Source organism: Nycticebus coucang, chromosome 3, assembly GCF_027406575.1.
Source record: "Nycticebus coucang isolate mNycCou1 chromosome 3, mNycCou1.pri, whole genome shotgun sequence".
Taxonomy (NCBI): domain Eukaryota; kingdom Metazoa; phylum Chordata; class Mammalia; order Primates; family Lorisidae; genus Nycticebus; species Nycticebus coucang.
In genome coordinates this window covers 89671502-89684819 of record NC_069782.1, presented here as the reverse complement: position 1 = coordinate 89684819, position 13318 = coordinate 89671502, and positions in this window count along the sequence as shown.

The window sequence follows — 13318 nt, the reverse complement described above, 5'->3', positions numbered from 1 at the left end:
AGAATGGGGTGGTGGGGGGTCTGTGGTGGAGTCCTTGTTCCTTTTGGCAGGAGAGGTGGTGCTCTCATAAACGTCTGGGGAAGAGGGGAATCACTGGCTTCCTTGCTTCCGTTGGCCTGGAGAGGACTTCAAGCCCAGAATATCTTCTGCCCTCCATTACAACCCTTTGTGGACACATGTTACTTACCTCCCTGACCTGAGGGCAACATCCTTCCGAGCTGGAACCCTAGCTGACTGCTCTCAGTGACCCCACAGTGCTGGAGGGGTTGGAAACAGTGCCTGTCACTGACAAACCTCCACTCTCGGGGCTTTTTCTACCCACAGTTACCCACTCCCCATGCTATCCCTCTTTCCCTGAAAGCAAAAGTCTTCCTACATATTCCGCCTTTTTTTAGGGGGGAGGTCGCTTTCATTTCATGAAAACCAAGTCTCTATACAGTAGTTAGGACAAGAGAACCAGAATTTGCACTTGGATTTTGGACTCCCTTCTGACTAGTCACACAACCTGGGAGAAATCAATTACCCTTGCTGGTCTCTGTTCTCAGGAGAAACAATGGGGCAGGGAGAGTGTATTACATTAGAAGCTTGGGGCCTTGACTTTGTAAATAATTCAGGGGTGTCAATAAAGCTGTTGAGGGTGGCACCTGTGGCTCAAGGAGTAGGGTGCCGGTCCCATATGCCGGAGGTGGCGGGTTCAAAGCCAGCCCCGGCCAAAAAAAAAAAAAATAATAAAGCTGTTGAAATGATTTCAACTTTTTCATGGGCATTTATGTATCTATGTATTCTGGAATAGGGGTCCAAGCTATATCAAATTCTTAAAGGCCCCCATGGTACAAGATGACTCCAGCTGAACTATTTAAAGATATCTGCCTGCTCCAACAGACTGGGCTTCTGTGGCTGGGCAAAGTTTTAGGTGAGTGGAAGGCTGTGATTGTGTAGTGCCAGGGTTCCAGACAGGCTCCCTAACTCCTCCCTCCACCTTCTGCCCCTGATAGATGGTTCCTTCTTCTAGCCACCACCTCCCTTAGGACAACCACAGAGCCTAAATCATCTTCAAGGCATTCACATTTTAGGACACACCTGGAACCTGTGTTCTTAGCTGAATTAATGAGCAATCTAGATGGTGGAAGGTGGAAGTGAGGGGAAGAGAAAAAGTTGGAGACAAATTTGGTTTATGGTTAAAATCAACTCTAAATCCAGATCCAAAGGAGGCCTGAGACAGAAGGGGGCTGGTAACCACTAAGAGGATGGTGGAGGCCCAGGCGCAGTGGCTCACGCCTATAATCCTAGCACTCTGGGAGTCGGAGGCGGGTGGATTGCCTGAGCTCAGGAGTTGGAGACCAGCCTGAGCCGGAGTGAGACCCCATCACTAAAAATACCCGGATATCATGGCAGGCACCTGTAGTCTCAGCTACAGGAGGCTGAGGCAAGAGAATCACTTAAACCCAAGAATTTGAGATTGCTGTGAACTTTGAGGTCACCAAACTCTACGGAACGCAACAAAGTGACACTCTATCTCAAAAAAAAAAAAAAGGATAGTGGAGAATGGACATGCACCTGTGTGTGTGTGTGTGTGTATTTCTTCCCTAGAAGCCTTCTTGTGAGGAAGCCCATTTGCTAAGAGTACTTTCTCCCAAAGGCTATGTAATAATGGGTACTACTTTTAGCAAACTCTTTATTGGAAACTCTCAGGTTTTTTTTGTTTGTTTGTTTGTTTTTTTGCAGAGACAGAGTCTCACTTTATGGCCCTTGGTAGAATGCCAGAAACTCTCAGGTTTATGCAAAAGATACATCCTGGAGGCTGAGCCCAGTGGTTCACGCCTCTAATCCTAGCACTCTGGGAGGCCGAGGCTGTTGGATTGCTTGAGCTCATAAGTTGAGACCAGCAAGATGGAGACTACATCTCTACTAAAAATAGAAAAACTGAGGCAAGAGGATCACTTGAGCCCAAGAGTTGGAGGTTGCTGTGAGCTATGAGGCTATGGCACTCTACCCAGGCTAACAACTAGGACTCTGTCTAAATATATATATATATCCTGGAGGAGACAGCTTCCTCCTGAAGGAGCATAGGATCTTGCTATGTTAACCAGGCTGCAACACAGTGGCCTCATCACAGCTCAGTGCAACCCCTAACTCCTGGGCTCAAGCAATCTTCCTGCCTCAGGGACTGAGGAGCAGACCCTACAGCTAGCTGAGTGCCACCAAGCCTAGCTAATTTTTTTTTTTTTATTGTTTGTGCAATGGGGGTCTCCTTATTGTTCAGGCTGGGTCTGACCTTCCGGCCTCAAGTGATCGTCCCACCTGGGCCTCCCAGAATACTAACGTTACAGGCATGGATCACCATAACTGGCTGTAATCTTGTGCTTCTGTGGTATTTTATACCTTTGGGGGCACATTCCCTCACACGTCTCCTTTGTGCTCTGTAACAGGTTGAATTGTGCCCCCCCCCCTCCACAACATATGTTCAAATCCTAACTCCCAGTACCTATGAATATGACCTTATTTAGAAATTGGATCTTGGCTAGGGGCAGTGGCTCATGCCTGTAATCCTAGCACTACTGGACCAGCCTGAGAAGAATGAAACTCCATCTCTACTAAAAATAGAAAAAATTAGCCAGGCACAATGACACCCGCCTGTAGGTTCTGCTACTTGGGAAGCTGAGGCAGGAAGATCACGTTAGCCCAGGAGTTTGTGGTTGCATTTGAGTTATGATGATGCCACTACACTCTAGGCCAGGTGACAGAACAAGACTTTGTCTCCAAAAGAAAAAAAAAAAGAAATAGGCTCTTTGCAGATGTAATCAAGTTAAAATGAGGTCATACTGGATTAGGATGAGTCTTAATCCAACAACTGGTGTTCTTTCTAGAAGAAGGAAATTTGGACAAAGACACACACACAGAGAAAATACCATGTGAAGATGGAGGCAGAGACTAGAGTGATATATCTTGAAGGCAAAGAACATCATGGATTACAAACAGCAGAGGGCCGTCTCGGCACCGCTGCCTCCTCCAGGCGGCTCAGCCTCACCCCTTCCCTCCCACCACTCTAGGGGCTACACGAAAAATAAAAGAAAAAAAAGGAGAAGGATTACGAACAGCAGAGAGGCCTGGAACAGCTTCTTCCTCAGTGCTCCAGAAGGAGCCAACCTTGCCAACACCTTGATTTTAGACTTCTGGCCTACAGAAGAGTGAGCCAATAAATTCTTGTTTTAAGAAGAAATTTGAGGATCATTGCCCATAGTACAGTGGTTACAGCGCCGGCCACATGCACCAAGGGTGGCAGGTTTGAACATGGCCCAAGCCAGATGAACAACAATGACAATTGCAACAATAAAAAAGAAAATGGCCAGGTACTGTGGTGGGCACCTGTGGTCCCAGCTACTTGGGAGGCTGAGGCAAGAGAATTGCTTAAGCCCAAAAGTTTGAGGTTGTTGTGAGCTGTGACACCACAGCATTCTACTGAGGGCAACATAGTAAAACTCTGTCTCAAAAAAAATAAAAAAAGAAGAAATTTGAAATTGTGGCAATTTGTAATGGCAGCCCTAGGAAACTCATACATGCCCCATCACAATGGGGAGGAATAGAGGACAAAGATGGGAATCTCCATTTTACAAATCACCCCGTCAACTCTACTGCCTGAGAATTTCTCTGTAGATTTATCCAGTATTCCTCCTTTCCTCTGGTCTTGGACAAAGAGAGCCCCTCACCCTTAAGAAGAGACCCTCCATGCTCTGCCATGAACATCCAACCACAGCCCGAGGCTGGATGTGAAAGTTTATCTGTAGTGGTGGAGATTGTGAAAATTATGCACAGACTTTTTTTTTTTGCTCATCAGCTTTCATTAGTGTTTGCGTATTTAATGTGTGGCCCAAGACAACTCTTAAATAATCATTCATAAGCTGGCCACGAGCTGCGGTTGGAACCTGACAGACACAAACGCTCTTGCACAGTCCACCCCTGCTCTGGGCAGGCTTCCTTTCTTTTTGTCAAAAACAGATTTTGAGGCTCAGAGTGGTGGCTCAAGCCTGTAATCCTAGCACTCTGGGAGGCCAAGGCAGATGGATTGCTTGAGCTCAGGAGTTTGAGACCAGCCTGAGCAAGAGGAAGACCCCTTCTCTACTAAAAATAGAAAAACTAGCCGGGGGTTGGATTGCTGAATGCCCTAGCATTTCAGGTTGCTGTGAGATATGACACCACGGCACTTTACCCAGGGCAACAGAGTAAGACTTTGTTTCAAAACAAAACAAAACAAAACTAAAAAACTTACAGATTTGGCTCAGCGCCCGTAGCTCAGTGGTTAGGGCGCCAGCCACATACACCAATGCTGGCCAGTTTGAATCCCACCCAGACTTGCTAAACAACAATGACAACTGCAACAAAAAAAAAAATGGCCAGGTGTTGTGGTGGGTGCCTGTAGTCCCAGCTACTTGGGAGGCTGAGGCAAGAGAATTGCTTAAGCCCAAGAGTTTGAGGTTGCTGTGAGCTGTGATGCCAGAGCACTCTACTGAGGGCAACATAGTGAGAATTTGTCTCAAAAAAAAAAAACCCCAAAAACAAAAAACCCCACAGATTTGGGTCCCTTTTACTTTCTCAAGGGTTCTCTCTTCTCTCTCAAGTTTATTCCAGAAAGAATCACTGTCTGACTTTGACATCTCCACATCTCACAGACTTGTGACATTGGGACCGCCACATCTCACAGACTTGTGACATTGGGACCGCCACATCTCACAGACTTGTGACATTGGGACCTCGACTTCTCACAGACTTGTGACATTGGGACCTCCACTTCTCACAGACTTGTGACACTGGGACCTCCACATCTCATAGACTTGTGACCTTGGGACCTCAACTTCTCACAGACTTGTGACATTGGAACCTCCATTTCTCACTGCTTGGTTGGTGCTTTGCAATCCAGCTTCTAAGCACAACTCCCCACAGAAAACTTGTGAACCTCCTGGTGCCACTTCCTAGGCCTTTCCTTCAGCACTTCATACCTCTTCCAGTGTCAACTCTGTGGGGCTTCTCTACTCCCTCTCTCCCCCACTGGCCACTTTCTCTCCAATGCTGAAGCCCCTATCCTCTTCAGCCTCTCCCCAGGACCCCTACCTCCCAAAGGGAAGGCACTTTAGAGATGAACGGATAAGAGCTCAGTCCCCAGCACTGACACTCACTGGCTAAGAATCCTGTAGCTAGATACTTAACTTTTCTGAGTCTTGATTTCTCATCTCTAAATTGGGAATAAACATCTCCCTTTGGTAGGGTTGTTCAGAGAAATAAATATTGGGGCTTATACAAAGACCTCAACAATGGCTGGTGTCTGGCAGGTGCATAAACTCCCTAATGAAGGGTTCAAGAGCAGGCAGGTCCTCTGGTTGGGATGCCTGACTGAAATGCTAGCTTGGCCAGGTGCAGTGGCTTAATCCTGCAATCTCAGAACTTTGGGAGGCCAAGGTAGGAGGATTGCTTGAGACCAGGAGTTCCAGAACAGGCTGAGCAATATAGTGAGACCTTGTCTCTACAAAAAAATAAAATAAATTTTTTGAGACAGAGTCTCACTCTGTCACCCTGGTTAGAGTGCTGTACTGTCATAGCTCACAGCAACCTCAAACTCTTGGGTTCAAGTGATCCTCTAGCCTTAGCCTCCTGAGTAGCTGGGACTACAGATGCTCACCACAATACCCAGCTAGCTTTTCTATTTTTAGTAGAGACAAGGTCTGCCACAATTTCCAGCTAGTTTTTCTATTTTTAGTAGAGACGAGGTCTCACTCCTGCTCAGGCTGGTCTAGAACTCCTGAGCTTAGACAAAGCACCTGCCTTGGCCTCCCAGAGTGCTAGGACTACAGGTGTGAGCCACTGTGCCCAGCCCAAAATAATTTTTTTTAATTAGCCGGGTGTGATGGCACATGCCTATAGTCCCAGCTACTTGACAAACTGCCGTAGGAGGACTGCTTGAGCCCAGGAGTTTGAGACTGCAATGAGAGATGATCATAACATCACACTCCAGCCTAGGTGACAGAGCAATACCCTGTCTCTAAAAAAAGTAAAAATTAGGGTGTTGCCCATAGCTCATTGGGCACCAACCACATACACTGAGGCTGGTGGGTTTGAGCCCAGCCTGGTCCCGCTAAACAATGACAACTGCAAACAAAAAATAGCCAGGTGTTGTGGCGGGTGCCTGTAGTCCTAGCTACTCAGGAGGCTGAGGCAAGAGAATCACTTAAGCCCAAGAGTTTGAGGTTGCTGTGAGCTGTGATGCCACAGCACTCTACTGAGGATGACATACTAAGACTCTCAAAAAAAAAAAAAGAAAAATTAAAAATTAAAAAAGAAACGCTAAAAGAAAAAATAAATGTTAGTTTTGCAACTTAGTACCTGGAATGTTGGATAAACTTTCCCATGCCTCAGTTTCCTCATATGTAAAATAGGTACATCAATAATAGTATCAAAATAGTTAGTGCTCATCCCTGGCAAGTACTACTGTTCCTTTGCCCTCCCTCTGAGAGGGAATACTCCCCAGCTTGTAGCAACAGGTTTGAACAGATGTTTCTAGTTTCCTGAATGAACAGTTGTAGACTCTAGCTGAAAGATTTCCATTTAGCTTGTCCTCACACAGGGAGGGCAGGGGCCCTCTATACCTTGTTCTCGGCTGTATCTGCCTAGCTTGGTGCCAGAAATCTGGTAGGTGCTCCAGAGATATTATTTTTAATTAATAAGAGAGCATATTAATGAATGAACAAACTAATGAGTTTTGCACTGAGACCCTACTTCAAAATAACATCAGCTAAAAATGGGGAAATGGGAAAGGAGAGGACCACAGAAAGGAGGAGCAGCAAAAGAAAAGTGAGCAAGGGTCACCCACATTCTCTGATGCTATAGGAATTGGTGGCAGGTGAGGAGCTCCCAGAAGACTCCAGGAATCCTGCCCACTGCAGAGTGGCCCCCACTAGGGTGCTAGCACCAGAAGCCCCCCCCTTTCCTGCCTTGCCTTGCCTAAACCCTTGGCCTTCCAGACACTCCTATAGTCCTAGCTACTTGGGAGGCCAAGCTGGGAGGAGGGCTTGATCTCCAAAATTCAAAGCCAGCCTGGGCAATATTGCAAGACTCCATCTCTACAAAACATTAAAAAACATCTCCCTGCTCAGAGATCCAGGCTCAAGGCAGGGCACAATGGCTGATGCATGTAATCTTAGCACTCTGGAAGGCCAAGGCAAGTGGATTGCTTGAACTCAGGAGTTTAAGACCAACCTGAGCAAGAGTAAGAACCTGTTTCTACTAAAAATAGAAAAAACTAGCCAGGCATGGTAGTGCATGCCTGCAGTCCCAGCTACTCAGGAGGCTGAGGCAAAAGGATCGCTGGAACCCAGGAATTTGAGTTTGCTATGAGCTATGATGCCACAGCACTCTACTCAGGATGACAGAGTGAGACTTGGTCTCAAAAAAAAAGAAAAAGAAAAATTAGCCAGGTGTTACGGTGAACATCTGCAGTCCCGTCTACTTGGGAGGCTGAAGCAAGAGTATCATTTGAGCCCAAGAGTTTGAGGTTGCTGTGAGCTATGATGATGCCACAGCACTCCATTCAGGGGGACAAAGCGAAACTCTGTCTCAGAAAAAAAAAAAAAAATTCAGACCCAAATTGATGGCACTATAGCCTGGCAAATATAGCCCTAAGGACACAGCCCCTTTAAGTTTTCTCTCTAGGAAACTTAACTCTGATTCAAAGCCTATTCTTCACATTTCGGCTTAGATGTTAACCTGCCATACTATAACCAATCTTCACCAAAAAGGTATCTCTGTTATTTGCTCTTTGCACTTTTTTTTCAAGTGACAGTCTTGCTATGTTAGCCAGGCTGGTCTCAAACTCCCGGGCTTAGGCTGGGTGTGGCGGCTCATGCCTATAATCCTAGTACTCTGGAAGACGAAGGTGGGTAGATTGCTTGAGCCCACAAATTTGAGACCAGCCTGAATAAAGAGAGACCCCATCTCTATGAAAAACAGAAAAACTAGCTGGAGGGCAGCGCCTGTGGCTCAACGGAGTAGGGCGCCGGCCCCATATGCTGAAGGTGGCAGGTTCAAACCTAGCCCCGGCCGGGCATTGTGGTAGGATACACCTGTAGTCCCAGCTACTCAGGAGGCTGAGGCAAGAGGATTGCTTGAGCTCAAGATTTAAGGTTCCTGTGAGCTATGATGATGTTGTAACACTCTACCTAAGGTGACGGAGTGAGACTCTGTCTCAAAAAAAAAAAAAAAAGCCAGGGCTCAATCAAGAGATCCTCCCATCTCAGCCTCCCAAGTAGCTGGAATTACAGGCAAGTCCTACCAAGTCCAGCCTCATTATAACTTTTTGAAAATATTATCAGTGGGTATTATTAAAATTACCAGTTTACTTATCTATATCCCTATTATATCCCTAATCCCTATAGTAGACAGAATCCGCCCCCTCCCCCTGCCAAAATAATGCCTATGACCTAGTCCTTGGAACCTGTGAATACATTTTCGTACATGGCTAAAGGGATTTTGCAGATGTGATTAAGGCTCTGAACTTTAAAATAGGGAGTATCCTTGATTATCCAGGCAAGTACAATCTAATCTAATCACATGAGCTTTCAAAAGCAGAGAATTTTCTCAAGCTGGAGGCAATAGAAGGGGAAGTCAGAGAGATTCCAAGCATGAGAAGGATTTGGCCATTGCTTGTTCTGAGACATAGGGGACCAAGTGCAAGGAGCTAAGAGTGGTCTCCAACTGACAGTCAGCAAGAAAACAGGGACCTCACTCGTACAACCACAGGAACTGGATTCTGTCAATAGCCCAAATAAGCTTAGAAGTGGATTCTTCCCAGAGCCTCCTAAAAGATCCCAGCCAGTGCCGCCTTGATTTCAGCCTTGTGAGAGTCTGAGCAGAGAAACCAGCTGAGCCAAATAGGACCTCTGACCTACAGAGCTGTAAAATGCTAAATGGGTGCTGTTTTAAAGCTGTAGTTTGTGGAAATTTCATTATAGTGGCAACAGAAGACTAACAATCCCCAGTGACTATGAACACTACAGCAGCAGGAGCAGCTTCAGCTTGTTCGTGGCGGCACCCTGGGTACCTACCATGGCGCCTGGCACTTGACAGACACTCAGAAAAGCCCCATTACATGGATGAATGGAAACCTGTCCTTCCACCAGGTCTTGCTTTTGGAGTAATTATTTATGGCAGAATCTAGTATTCTACCAGTGATTGGAGGGGACATTTTCAATAAGACACCTAGACACAGGGCCTTCTCTGCAGGCTAAGTGAGCAGAGGCCTCAGGGGCCTCTGACCTTGGATTTTATGTTCTAATGGGTAAGCAACAGCTGCTCCCTAGAGAAACAGATCCTGGCACTCTGCTTTGCGGATGCAGCTCATTTGGAAGTGAACAACGACACCTACAATAATGTGTCCACAAGGACAAGAGGATGAGGGCATTGTGGGCAGGAGAGGAACGGTTTTCATGTATGTGTGTGTGGGCTTTGTGAGTGCAAACCGCACAATGAGAAAGTCTGAACACATGGATGTGTGTGAGCAGAGGAGCATTCTTTTCTAGGATCAGCCCCCTAGCCCACCTGGGAAACAGCAGGTGGCCCAACATCTGAGATGTAATGTTTAAAAGGATTTCCCTGCAGATTTCTTTAAAAGAATAAACTCTCCCAGGATGCTGGAAATGGAATTCTATTTATGAAAATGCCATATTTCACACAACTTTTTAGGAATGTTATAACTATGAAATGAGCCTGTTTTTCAAAATTTACCTTAAACTTGGCTCTTGTTAGCTTCCCAAATCATGAAGACATTTTTTTTCCAAAGTGCTTTTGTGGTTTTTTTTTTCTTTTTTTGCACTTTTTGGCTGGGGCTGGGTTTAAACCCACTACCTCCAGGGCCCTACTCCTTTGAGCCACAGGCGCTGCCCACCAAAGTCCTTTTGTTTTTAGTTCAGGAATGGCCCAGAGGTGCATACCCTAAGATTTTTAAAATAGGGAATTTGGGAGGCCAACGTAGGTGGATTGCTTGAGCTCACGAGTTCCAGACCAGCCTGAGCAATAGCGAGAACCTGTCTCTAAAAATAGCCAGGTGTTGTGGTGGATGCCTGTAGTCCCAGCTATTTGGAAGGCTGAGGCAAGAGCATGATCATTTGAACCCAAGAGTTTGAGGTTGTTGTGAGCTATGATGCCACAGCACTTTACTGAGGGTGACAAAGTGAGACTCTGTCTCAAAAACAATAAATAAATAAAATAAAATGAATAAATAAAGAAATAAATAAAACAAGAAAACTGGAAGAGGCCCACATTTAGTGATGGATCTTGCCCAGAGTATAGGGGACAATGCAAAATCCTGAGATTACAGATTCAAAGCATTGAGAACCTTATATCGAAAAAAAATAGCTGGGCGTTGTGGCGGGCGCCTGTAGTCCCAGCGGCTTTGGAGGCTAAGGCAGGAGAATCACATAGCCCAAGAGCTGGAGGTTGCTGCGAGTTCTGTGACGTCATGGCACTCTACCGAGGGTGGTAAAGTGAGACTCTGTCTCTACAAAAAAAAAAAAAAAACGCCTGTAGTTCCAGCTGCTCAGGAGGCTGAGGCAAGAGAATCGCGTAAGCCCAGGAGTTGGAGGTTGCTGTGAGCCGTGTGACGCCACGGCACTCTACCCGAGGGCGGTACAGTGAGACTCTGTCTCTACAAAAAAAAAAAAAGAAAAGAGAACCGTATATCAATCCTTAGAAAGAGCCAGGCACGGGTTCACCTCCTGTAGCACAGTAGTTAGGGTGCCAGCCACACCAGGCTGGTAGGTTTGAACCTGGCTCAGGCCTGCTAAACAACGATAACTGCAAAAAAAAAAAGAAAAAAACAGTCGGCTTTGTGGTGGGCACCTGTAGTCCCAGCTACTTGGGAGGCCGAGGCAAGAGAATCACTTAAGCCCAAGAGTTTGAGGTTGCTGTGAGCAGTGATGCCACAGCACTCTACCAAGGTTGACAAAGTGAGACTCCGTCTCAAAAAAAAAAAGAAAGAAAGAGCTGGGCACGGTGGCTCACACCTGTAATCCTAGCACTTTGGGAGGTGAGGCAGGTGGATTACCTGAGCTTAGGAGTTCCAGACGAACCTGAGCGACAGTGAGACACGGGCTCTAAGAAGATAGCTGGGTGTTGTGGTGGGGACCTGAAGTCCCAGATACTCTGGAGGCTGAGGCAAGAGGATGGCTTGAGTGCAAGAGTTTGAGGTTGCTGTGAGCTATGGTGTCACGGCACTCTACGGGCAATAAAGTGAGAGTCTGTCTAAAAAAAAAAATCCTTAGAAAGGACTTAATGAATGAATGATTAATGATTAAATAAATAAATAAATAAATACTGTTTATGAAGAGCTTCAATGTGCCAAGCTCTTGGCTAGGCCTTGAGGCTACCTACCTTACTTTGCAAATGAAGAGCTGAGACTTGCTTGCCCCAAACCACCCAGCCAATTATTGTCAGAACCGTGGCAGGAATTTATTACCCAAATTTGTGGTAGCCACCCCTCAAGGTCTGTGCCCCAACAATTATCTATCCTTCCAGTTAAAACATTCCTAAGGTGTGTCTCTTTCATGGGAACCAGTTTGAAGTCACAATTGGAAAGGATCTGATGCTATGTGATAACATTTTCCTGGTTATTTCTCCCAAGGGTTGGCAGTGTAACAGTGGAGCAGAATGTAAGGCTGCAGCAGCCTTCTAAGTGAACTCTAGTGGCAAGGAGGTCATTTCCCCACCACCCTAATCTTCCATCCAAGCTCCGTGCACAGCAGGATTCTCCTCTTCAGAACAAGGTGCTGCTTCCTCACTTCCCGAAGACTCTTCACTAGCTGGCCATTGCCTGAAGGACATCTAAAACTTGCTGTCTTCTAACTTCATCTCTTATTCTTCCCAGTCCTCCAGACCCATTTTCTCTGACCTCCACCAATACAATGTGCCCCTCCTCCCGCTGCAGCCCACTCCTCCTGCCTCCTCTTGGCCTGTCCAAATCCCTCTCCTTCTCCAGGGCTAGGAACCCTCCTGTTGACCTTGTCTGTCCCTCCCCAGAAGTCCTGCTGTGCTTATGCTCTGAATCACTTCTTCCTCTTTTGCCTTTATCTATTGCCTTGCGTTGTTTTTTTTTTTATTATTTATTTATTTTTTTTGTAGAGACAGAGTCTCACTTTATGGCCCTCGGTAGAGTGCCATGGCATCACACAGCTCACAGCAACCTCCAACTCCTGGGCTTAAGTGATTCTCTTGCCTCAGCCTCCCAAGTAGCTGGAACTACAGGCGCCGGCCACAACGCCCGGCTATTTTTTTTTTGTTGTTGTTGTTGTTGCAGTTCAGCCGAGGCCGAGTTTGAACCCGCCACCCTCGGTATATGGGGCCGGTGCCTTACCGACTGAGCCACAGGCGCCGCCCGCCTTGCATTGTTTTTGACTTTTCCCTGGGTGTGCTTTGCCTCCCAAACACATCAGGGACAGGGACCTCATGCTGGTATTTTTTTTTTCATATCCCGCACAGCGCCCGTGATAGGAGACCTGTACTTAGATGCTTCCAGAATACTTGTGGGCTGAAAGAAACAAGGTGCAGGAAAGTGGGCAAAGGGGACCCAGCACCTTTCTGTTTTTTAGGTCTTAGTTTAGGGTCATTTTTACTGTAGCCCATTGTGTCCCCGCCTCCCTCTACTAGATGATAGCAATTGTGTTTTATCACTTTGAGTAGTCATTTCTCTTTCCAGTACTCAACACGTTTCATACTATTTTCTTATGTAACTCTGTGTCTAGTAACTGTCTCCCTCTGGACTTTAAGCTCCAAGGAACACCCGTTCAGTTCATCTCTGTATTCCCAGTACCTACTCTCATATGATAGAGGCTCAGAACTATTTGCCAAAAATGTGAATCAGGGAGAGAGGAGATTACCTCCTTCTGGTGCTTGTATTTGTACCCAGAAAACCAAGAACATTCCACTACTCTAGTCTAGATCAGGGACTTGAGCCTGAGAGAGACAAATGTCTCTGGAGGAAATACAACCCCAGCCACAGAGCAGATTAGAGCAATCCACCTTTCTAGGGTGCTAAGTGTGTGCCTGGCACTGCACTGAATGCCCTGCCTGGAGCCCCCAGTTGCCTGCATGCAGTAGGTACCATAATCAGCCCCACTGTCCAGAGGAGGGGTCTGAACTTGGCATTCCTGCCCCTCCTAGCCTTTCTAGTTGCATGTAGCTCCCACCTTGCAGGGGAGAAAATGTCAGAGTGGCTGAGAAGTCCCAAAAGAGATTTGAACATGCACCAAAACAGCCCCTGCCTTTAAAGACTTGACATCTG